The sequence below is a fragment of the Schistocerca serialis genome, chromosome 1, assembly GCF_023864345.2.
Source record: "Schistocerca serialis cubense isolate TAMUIC-IGC-003099 chromosome 1, iqSchSeri2.2, whole genome shotgun sequence".
NCBI classification, from domain to species: domain Eukaryota; kingdom Metazoa; phylum Arthropoda; class Insecta; order Orthoptera; family Acrididae; genus Schistocerca; species Schistocerca serialis.
Genome location: NC_064638.1, coordinates 1,049,543,516 through 1,049,555,377, shown reverse-complemented (window position 1 = coordinate 1,049,555,377; position 11,862 = coordinate 1,049,543,516).

Genomic DNA, 11,862 nt, shown 5'->3' with positions numbered 1-11,862 from the left:
CTACCCACCTTATCAGAAACGACTTCCTGACACTTAAATCTATACTCGATGTTAACAAATTTCTCTTCTTCAGAAACGATTTCCTTGCCATTGCCAGTCTACATTTTATATCATCCCTACTTCGACCATCATCAGTTATTTTACTCCCTAAATAGCAAAACTTCTTTACTACTTTAAGTGTCTCATTTCCTAATCTAATCCCCTCAGCATCACCCGATTTAATTTGACTATATTCCATTATCCTCGTTTTGGTTTTGTTGATGTTCATCTTATATCCTCCTTTCAAGACACTGTCCATTCCGTTCAACTGCTCTTCCAAGTCCTTTGCTGTCTCTGACAGAATTACAATGTCATCAGCGAACCTCAAAGTTTTTATTTCTTCTCCATGGATTTTAATACCTACTCCGAATTTTTCTTTTGTTTCCTTTACTGCTTGCTCAATATACAGATTGAATAACATCGGGGAGAGGCTACAACCCTGTCTCACTCCTTTCCCAACCACTGCTTCCCTTTCATGCCCCTCGACTCTTATAACTGCCATCTGGTTTCTGTACAAATTGTAAATAGCCTTTCGCTCCCTGTATTTTACCCCTGCCACCTTCAGAATTTGAAAGAGAGTATTCCAGTCAACATTGTCAAAAGCTTTCTCTAAGTCTACAAATGCTAGAAACGTAGGTTTGCCTTTTCTTAATCTTTCTTCTAAGAGAAGTCGTAAGGTTAGTATTGCCTCACGTGTTCCAACATTTCTACGGAATCCAAACTGATCTTCCCCGAGGTCTGCTTCTACCAGTTTTTCCATTCGTCTGTAAAGAATTCGCGTTAGTATTTTGCAGCTGTGATTTATTAAACTGATTGTTCGGTAATTTTCACATCTGTCAACACCTGCTTTCTTTGGGTTTGGAATTATTATATTCTTCTTGAAGTCTGTGGGAATTTCGCCTGTCTCATACATCTTGCTCACCAGATGGTAGAGTTTTGTCATGACTGGCTCTCCCAAGGCCATCAGTAGTTCTAATGGAATGTTGTCTACTCCCGGGGCCTTGTTTCGACTCAGGTCTTTCAGTGCTCTGTCAAACTCTTCACGCAGTATCTTATCTCCCATTTCATCTTCATCTACATCCTCTTCCATTTCCATAATATTGTCCTCAAGTACATTGCCCTTGTATAAACCCTCTATATACTCCTTCCACCTTTCTGCCTTCCCTTCTTTGCTTAGAACTGGGTTGCCATCTGAGCTCTTGATATTCATACAAGTGGTTCTCTTCTCTCCAAAGGTCTCTTTAATTTTCCTGTAGGCAGTATCTATCTTACCCCTAGTGAGACAAGCCTCTACATCCTTACATTTGTCCTCTAGCCATCCCTGCTTAGCCATTTTGCACTTCCTGTCGATCTCATTTTTGAGACGTTTGTATTCCTTTTTGCCTGCTTCATTTACTGCATTTTTATATTTTCTCCTTTCATCAATTAAATTCAATATTTCTTCTGTTACCCAAGGATTTCTATTAGCCCTCGTCTTTTTACCTACTTGATCCTCTGCTGCCTTCACTACTTCATCCCTCAGAGCTACCCATTCTTCTTCTACTGTATTTCTTTCCCCCATTCCTGTCAATTGTTCCCTTATGCTCTCCCTGAAACTCTGTACCACCTCTGGTTCTTTCAGTTTATCCAGGTCCCATCTCCTTAAATTCCCGCCTTTTTGCAGTTTCTTCAGTTTCAATCTGCAGTTCATAACCAATAGATTGTGGTCAGAATCCACATCTGCCCCTGGAAATGTCTTACAATTTAAAACCTGGTTCCTAAATCTCTGTCTTACCATTATGTAATCTATCTGATACCTTTTAGTATCTCCAGGATTCTTCCAGGTATACAACCTTCTTTCATGATTCTTGAACCAAGTGTTAGCTATGATTAAGTCATGCTCTGTGCAAAATTCTACAAGGCGGCTTCCTCTTTCATTTCTTCCCCCCAATCCATATTCACCTACTATGTTTCCTTCTCTCCCTTTTCCTACTGACGAATTCCAGTCACCCATGACTATTAAATTTTCGTCTCCCTTCACTACCTGAATAATTTCTTTTATCTCGTCATACATTTCATCTATTTCTTCATCATCTGCGGAGCTAGTTGGCATATAAACTTGTACTACTGTAGTAGGCATGGGCTTTGTGTCTATCTTGGCCACAATAATGCGTTCACTATGCTGTTTGTAGTAGCTAACCCGCACTCCTATTTTTTTATTCATTATTAAACCTACTCCTGCATTACCCCTATTTGATTTTGTATTTATAACCCTGTATTCACCTGACCAAAAGTCTTGCTCCTCCTGCCACCGAACTTCACTAATTCCCACTATATCTAACTTTAACCTATCCATTTCCCTTTTTAAATTTTCTAACCTACCTGCCCGATTAAGGGATCTGACATTCCACGCTCCGATCCGTAGAATGCCAGTTTTCTTTCTCCTGATAACGACATCCTCTTGGGTAGTCCCCGCCCGGAGATCCAAATGGGGGACTATTTTACCTCCAGAATATTTTATCCAAGAGGATGCCATCATCATTTAATCTTACAGTAAAGCTGCATGTCCTCGGGAAAAATTACGGCTGTAGTTTCCCCTTGCTTTCAGCCGTTCGCAGTACCAGCACAGCAAGGCCGTTTTGGTTAATGTTACAAGGCCAGATCAGTCAATCATCCAGACTGTTGCCCCTGCAACTACTGAAAAGGCTGCTGCCCCTCTTCAGGAACCACATGTTTGTCTGGCCTCTCAACAGATACCCCTCCGTTGTGGTTGCACCTACGGTACGGCCATCTGTACCGCTGAGGCACGCAAGCCTCCCCACCACGGCAAGGTCCATGGTTCATGGGGGGGTCTATTGGTCTACAGAAAGGATAAACTAAATTCAATTTGTGGCTGTTTGCTTGTTGCTGTTTGAAGTACTTTGTCTTGTAATGAAATTTAAGTAGCCAGTTGCTGCAAACTATTATGTGTAGAAGTAGTATACTTGCCAACTGAAAATAAATTAATAATTGATTGCTTTTACTAATCCCTGACTCAAATGTTATGATTCCTGAAATGTTCAGGGAAAACTTAAGTCTCATCTCAAATAGATACCTGACTTGTACAATATAGTTGGTAGAGACTTCTACATCTACTCTCAATATCTTGGTGAAAATAAATGTTTAAAATTGTGAGCAGTTATTTCAGAGCCACATGAAGGATAAATGGTTGTGATAACATACTAGACCTATAAGCATCAAACAATTCAGAGCAATGAGACAGTGTCACGAAAGATGTAGGAATTAGCAGTCACTGAATAATGGTAGCAAAACTGAGTACAGTAACATACAAGGCCACCAAAAATAAACACAGAACACATCTACAGTATTTAAAAAATCAGATAAAAATTTGTTTGATGCCTTCCTACAGACAGTCTGCATTCTTTCCCTACTAAGAATGCAATCACTGACCAAATGTGGCTCAAATTCAAAGAAATAGTATTGGCAGCAATTGAGAGTTTCATACTAAGTAAATTAATAGGAGAGAGAACAGGTCCCCCATGGTACACAAACATGTCAGGAAACTATTGCAAAAGCAATGAGAAAAGCATGCCAGATTTAAAAGAATGCAGAATCATCAAGATTGGTGACAGTTTAAAAATGTCTGAAATTTAGTGCAGACTCCACTGTGATATGTTCTTAATAACTTCTACATTGAAACACTGTCTGAGCAGTAAATCCAAAGAGATTATAGGCACATGTACAGTACATCAGTGGCAAGACACAATCAATCAATACCTTCACTACATGATAGCAATGGCGCTGTTACTAATCACAGTGCTGCTAAAGCAGAGTTACTAAACACAGATGATGCAATAAATATTTTAGAATTCAAACCAAGAACAGCTGCCAACAAGAATAATTTGGTGGTAGATACCCTTGGTTTAGTGAAGCAATGTAACTCACTTAAAAAAGAAAAGTATTCCATTCCATATTGTATACTAATTAGATTCCTTTCATAATATGCTGATGAAATTGCTTCATCTTTAGCAATCAAATATAGTGGCTCTCTCAACAAAATATCTGTACCTAAAGTTGATCCTTTGTAGTAGGATTTCAGATGTTCCAACATTATGAAATACCTTAATGAAAACCACTTATTGATCCATAATAAGCATGGATCCTCAAAAATCATACTTGTGAAACACAACTGAATCTTTATTTGCATGAACTAATGAGTGCTATTGACAGGGGACCTCAAGTCAATTCCTTATTTCTACATATCCAGAGGGCTTTTGACAATATTGCTCACAAGCAGTTTCTAATCAAATTGTGTGCCTTTGGAGTATTATCTCAGTTGTGCAACTGGATTCATGATTTTATAGTAGAAAGGTGACAGTTTGTAGTAACTGACAGGAATTCACCTAATGAAACCAAAGCTCAATGTGGGGTTCCCCAAGTATACATTATATAAATGATTTCGGGGACAGTCTGAGCAGCCCTCTTAGATTGTTATCATCAGATCAAAATCAAAGTGAAAATAAAAATCTGAAAACTGGTAAGCCTGAACAATAAAAAATGTCACTTCTTCCATATGAGTACTAAAAAAAAAAAATACCATTAACTTTGTTTACATGGTAAATCACACAAATTTAAACGTTTTGATGCACAGTTATAAACAACTTAAACTGAAATCATCAAAAAGAAAAAGTTGTGGGGAAGATGAATCAAAGAATGTTTTATTGGCAGAACGCTTAGAAGGTGCAACAAATCCTCTAAAGATTTCCAGGTTCGAATGTCAACAATTATGGGAAGAATAGTTTGCTACTCAAGGTAAAAAAATGGAAATGTCGTGTGGCTAGGGCCTCCCGTCGGGTAGACCGTTCGCCTGGTGCAGGTCTTTCGATTTGACGCCACTTCGGCGACCTGCGCGTCGATGGGGATGAAATGATGATGATTAGGACAACACAACACCCAGTCCCTGAGCGGAGAAAATTTCCGACCCAGCCGGGAATCGAACCCGGGCCCTTAGGATTGACAGTCTGTCACGCTGACCACTCAGCTACCGTGGCGGACAAAGATGACACACTGAATCACAGACAGGCACAGCGAGAAGACTGTTACACTTTAAGCTTTTGCACAAAGCCATTATCAGAAAAGGAGAACATGCACACATTCACAGAACCAGCATACCTATGGCTGCCCTGAGATGGCGATCATGTGTGTTGCCTGTCTGCAATTCAACATTTCATCTTTACAGGGAATAGCAGTCTATACTTCCCATAACTGTTGAACTCCTCTAAAGAGACTTCCTGTACTACACTTGTTCATCGTCTTCTGGAGTGCTACTGTGTGGTACAGATACATATCAGATAGGATTGATACAGGATGTCAAAACAGTTCAATGAAGGACAGTTTGTTTTGTATTATCACTAAAAAGGGAAGAATGTGTCACAGATTTGATAAGTGAGCTCGGAAAGCAGTCATGAAAATAGGCATTTTTAATTGCAACAACATTTTTTCACAAAATTGTAATCACCAACCTTCTTTCCCAAATGCTAAAATATTTTGTTGACTCTTACCTACACAGCAAGAAATGATCACTGTGAAAAAATAACAGAAATCAAAGCTTTCACAGAAAGATTTAGGTGTTCACTTTCCTCGTGTGCTATTAGAGAGTGGAACGCCAGAGAAATAGTCTGAAAATGGTTCTCTGCCAAACACTTATGTGTAAATTGCAGAGTAATCATGTAGATGTAGATTTGAACAGAAGATTTCAGTTGGCCTTTCTGTGATTTTAAATGAGTAATTCCATTAAATACAGAGAGGAGGATAAGATGTTCATCATCGAAAGTAGCGTTGTGAACCCAGTTCCTACATGGAGAAAGGGCATTTATATACTTCTGTATTTGTGGAGCTAAAAACTGAAAATGCCTCTCTCAATGACATCACAAGGGTGGCAGAAAGCTAAATCCAATCTAACTGTGATAGTAACACCTGTGTTATATTTGTCATTATCCATGTGAGTACTCTCACTTCATGGACATAACAAAGGAAACATCTTCCCAATATTCAATTACTGTTTGATGGCACGCCCATTATTTCTCTGACTGCAACATTAGAAGATGTTTCATTAAGTGAACATTAAATGTTGTCTACTTGTTTTCATTTGAAGTAGACACAATTCTTATTCAATATTTTGAAATCAAACAAATTCAACAGCTGTAGACGTTTTCATTGAAAGATAGGCCTCCGAGATGTTCTTTTGTACTGTCTGCAAGGAATTGTATTAATATTCTTTTAATTTTGGACTGAGTTGGGTTTACTGAAACACTATGGGGAAGTAATGCCATCATATGCGACAGTGGAACTCCAAACTATAAGCATGATTAAAATTGTTTCAAATGCGAGTTTCAAGCTATGGGTGCCAGTTTGTATAGATGTAGATTGAGAAAAAACAATAACATGCAATAGTCAAAAAAGAAAAAAAATTAAAAAATGTTGCAAACTTGCTATATGATGCAAAAAAATTACATTTAATAATGACACATTGAGCAGAAAACAAATAATAGGAACCCAAAAGAAAAAAGGCAGTGCTGAAGTTCTACTTGGAGATATCCTCCAGCAAAGGGACTACTGCTGTTGAATTCATTTGATTTTAGAACACTGGTTATGAATTGTCTGGTTTAACTGAAACTGACTAGGCAACCTTCAGTATTCGCTTAATGAAAATGTCTCCTAATATTAAAATCAGTAAAATAATGGGTGTAGCATCCAACATTGACTGACTATTGGAAACTATCCTTTGCTATGTCCATGAAGAAAGAGTACTTACCTGGCAGTAGCTGTATATATTTGGCACAGCACAAAAAAGAGAGATGCATATGACTGCAATACTGGACAAATACTCTCAGTAACGATACTGGGCACAAAATTGCTAAGACAAACACAGAAATGACTACACTGAAAGAGTATGGATAAAATACTAAATGGTTCTGCTACTTTATTATTTACAGATTCTGAATGTCACAATTTTTTTTTAAGTTTACCGTGTTATGTATTTTCTCTTGTTTGTGTATTGCTGCAGCACTTTTACTCTGCAGAAGCGGTCTAAAGTAACATTCTCTGTTAGAGTATCAGTTCTTACGTGTCAAAATTGTCGTCGGTGTGGTCTTCAGCCCATAGACTGGTTTGATGCAGCTCTCCATGCTACTCTATCCTGTGCAAGCTTCTTCATCTCCCAGTACCTACTGCAACCTACACCCTTCTGAATCTGCTTAGTGTATTCATCTCTTGGTCTCCCTCTACAATTTTTACCCTCCACGCTGCCCTCCAATATTAAATCGGTGATCCCTTGATGCCTCAAAACATGTCCTACCAACTGATCCCTTCTTCTAGTCAAGGTGTGCCACAAATTTCTCTTCTCCCTAATTCTGTTCAATACCTCCTCATTAGTTATGTGATCTACTCATTTAATCTTCAGCATTCTTCTGTAGCACCACATTTCGAAAGCTTCTGTTCTCTTCTTGTCCAAACTATTTATCGTCCATGTTTCACTTCCATACGTAGCTACAGTCCATACAAATACTTTCAGAAACGACTTTCTGACACTTAAATCTATACTCAATGTTAACAAATTTCTCTTCTTCAGAAACACTTTCCTTGCCTTTGCCAGTCTACATTTTATATCCTCTCTACTTCGACCATCATCAGTTATTTTGGTCCCCAAATAGCAAAACTCATTTACTACTTTAAGCGTATCATTTCCTAATCTAATACCCTCAGCATCACCCAATTTAAGTCGATTACATTCCATTATTCTCGTTTTGCTTTTGTTGATGTTCATCTTATATCCTCCTTTCAAGACACTACCCATTCCGTTCAGCTGCACTTCTAAGTCCTTTGCTGTCTCTGACAGAATTACAATGTCATCGGCGAACCTCAAAGTTTTTATTTCTTTTCCATGGATTTTAATACCTACTCCGAATTTTTCTTTTGTTTCCTTTACAGCTTGCTCAATATACAGATTGAATAACATCGGGGATAGGCTACAACCCTGTCTCACTCCCTTTCCAATCACTGCTTCCCTTTCATGTCCCTTGACTCTTATAACTGCCCTCTGGTTTCTGTACAAATTGTAGATAGCCTTTCGCTCCCTATATTTTACCCCTGCCACCTTCAGAATTTGAAAGAGAGTATTCCAGTCAACATTGTCAAAAGTCTACAAATGCTAGAAACATAGGTTTGCCTTTCCTTAATCTATTTTCTAAGGTAAGTTGTAGGGTCAGTATTGCCTCACGTGTTCCAAAATTTCTATCGAATCCAAACTGATCTTCCCCGAGGTCGGCTTCTACCAGTTTTCCATTCGTCTGTAAAAAATTCACGATAGTATTTTGCAGCTGTGGCTTTTTAAACTCAATGTTTGGTAATTTTCGCATCTGTCAACATCTGCTTTCTTTGGGATTGGAATTATTATATTCTACTTGAAGTCCGAGGGTATTTCGCCTGTCTCGTACATCTTGCTCACCAGATAGTAGAGTTTTGTCAGGACTGGCTCTCCCAAGGCTATCAGTAGTTCTAATGGAATGTTGTCTACTCCTGGGGCCTTGTTTTGGCTTAGGTCTTTCAGTGCTCAGTCAAACTCTTCAAGCAGTATTATATCTCCCATTTCATCTTCATCTACATCATCTTCCATTTCCATAATATTGTCCTTAAGTACATTATCCTTGTACAGACCCTCTACATACTCTTTCCACATTTCTGCTTTCTCTCCTTTGCTTAGAACTGGGTTTCCATCTGAGCTCTTGATATTCATGCAAGTGGTTCTCTTTTCTCCAAATGTCACTTTAATTTTCCTGTAGGCGGTATCCATCTTACCCCTAGTGAGATATGCCTCTACATCCTTAATTTTGTCCTCTAGCCATCCCTGCATAGACATTTTGCACTTCCTGTCAATCTCATTTTTGAGACGTTTGTATTCCTTTTTGCCTGCTTCATTTTTATATTTCTCCTTTCATCAATTAAATTCCATATATCTTCTGTTACCCAAGGATTTCTACTAGCTCTTGTCTTTTTACCTATTTGATCCTCTGCTGCCTTCACTATTTCATCCCTCAAAGCTACCCATTCTTCTTCTATTGTATTTCTTCCCCCCCCCCCCCCCCCATTCTTGTCAATTGTTTCCTAATGTTCTCCCTGAAGGTCTCTACAACCTCTGGTTCTGTCAGTTTATCCAGATCCCATCTCCTTAAATTCCCACCTTTTTGGTGTTTCTTCAGTTCTAATCTACAGTTCATAACCAATAGATTGTGGTCAGATTCCACATCTGCCCCTGGAAACGTCTTACAATCAAAAACCTGGTTCCTAAATCTGTCTTACCATTATATAATCTATCTGAAAGTTTTGAGTATCTCCAGGCCTCTTCCAGGTATACAACCTTCTTTTATGATTCTTGAACCACGTGTTGGCTATGTGAAAATTCTACCAGGCGGCTTCCTCTTTCATTTCTTACCCCCATTCCATATTCACCTGCTATGTTTCCTTCTCTTCCTTTTCCTACTATTGAATTCCAGTCATCCATGACTATTAAAGTTTCGTCTCCCTTCACTATCTGAATAATTTCTTTTATCTCATCATATATTTCATCAATCTCTTCATCATCTGCGAAGCTAGTTGGCGTATAAACTTGTACTACTCTGGTAGGCGTGGGCTTCGTGTCTATCTTGGCACAATAATGCATTCACTATGCTGTTTGTAGTAGTTTACCTGCACTCCTATTTTTTTTATTCATTATTAAACCTACTCCTGCACTACCCCTATTTGATTTTGTATTTATAACCCTGTATTCACCAGACCAAAGTCTTGTTCCTCCTGCCACTGAACTTCACTAATTCCCACTATATCTAACTTTAACCTATCCATTTCCCTTTTTAAATTTTATAACCTATCTGCCCGATTAAGGGATCTGACATTCCACGCTCCGATCTGCAGAATGCCAGTTTTCTTTCTCCTGATAACAATGTCCTCCTGAGCAGTCCCCACCTGGAGATCTGAACGGGGGTCTATTTTACCTACAGAATATTTTACCCAAGAGGGCGCCATCATCATTTAACCATACAGTAAAGCTGCATGCCCCCAAGAAAAATTATGGCTGTAGTTTCTCCTTACTTTCAGCCGTTCGCAGCACCATCACGGAAAGGCTGTTTTGATTAGTGTTACAAGGCCAGATCAGTAAATCATCCAGACTGTTGCCCCTGCAATTATTAAAAAGGCTGCTGCCCTTCTTCAGGAACCACAGGTTTGTCTGGCCTCTCAACAGATACCTCTCTGTTGTGGTTGCACCTATGGTACGGCTATCTGTATCGCTGAGGCACGCAAGCCGCCTCACCAATGGCAAAGATTACGGTTCGTGGGTTACAAAAATTTAACTCAAAACTAAAACAATGAAAAAATCCTGGAATTCTAAATAATTCCCAGGTTTCTAACAGTTTTCTCCCAGATGAAACAATTCCTGAGTCTTCCTGGATTTCCCAGCTGTTCCAGTGTGTAAACACCCTGTTTGTACACTCCTGGAAATTGAAATAAGAACACCGTGAATTCATTGTCCCAGGAAGGGGAAACTTTATTGACACATTCCTGGGGTCAGATACAGCACATGATCACACTGACAGAACCACAGGCACATAGACACAGGCAACAGAGCATGCACAATGTCGGCACTAGTATAGTGTATATCCAGCAATGCAGGCTGCTATTCTCCCATGGAGACGATCGTAGGGATGCTGGATGTAGTCCTGTGGAACGGCTTGCCATGCCATTTCCACCTGGCGCCTCAGTTGGACCAGCGTTCGTGCTGGACGTGCAGACCGCGTGAGACGACGCTTCATCCAGTCCCAAACATGCTCAATGGGGACAGATCCGGAGATCTTGCTGGCCAGGGTAGTTGACTTACACCTTCTAGAGCACGTTGGGTGGCACGGGATACATGGGACGTGCATTGTCCTGTTGGAACAGCAAGTTCCCTTGCCGGTCTAGGAATGGTAGAACGATGGGTTCGATGACGGTTTGGATGTACCGTGCACTATTCAGTGTCCCCTCGACGATCACCAGTGGTGTACGGCCAATGTAGGAGATCGCTCCCCACACCATGATGCCGGGTGTTGGCCCTGTGTGCCTCGGTCGTATGCAGTCCTGATTGTGGCGCTCACCTGCACGGCGCCAAACACGCATACGACCATCATTGGCACCAAGGCAGAAGCGACTCTCATCGCTGAAGACGACACGTCTCCATTCGTCCCTCCATTCACGCCTGTCGCGACACCACTGGAGGCGGGCTGCACGATGTTGGGGCGTGAGCGGAAGACGGCCTAACGGTGTGCGGGACCGTAGCCCAGCTTCATGGAGACGGTTGCGAATGGTCCTCGCCGATACCCCAGGAGCAACAGTGTCCCTAATTTGCTGGGAAGTGGCGGTGCGGTCCCCTACGGCACTGCGTAGGATCCTACGGTCTTGGCGTGCATCCGTGCGTCGCTGCGGTCCGGTCCCAGGTCGACGGGCACGTGCACCTTCCGCCGACCACTGGCGACAACATCGATGTACTGTGGAGACCTCACGCACCACGTGTTGAGCAATTCGGCGGTACATCCACCCGGCCTCCCGCATGCCCACTATACGCCCTCGCTCAAAGTCCGTCAACTGCACATACGGTTCACGTCCACGCTGTTGCGGCATGCTACCAGTGTTAAAGACTGCGATGGAGCTCCGTATGCCACGGCAAACTGGCTGACACTGACAGCGGCGGTGCACAAATGCTGCGCAGCTAGCGCCATTCGACGGCCAACACCGCGGTTCCTGGTGTGTCCGCTG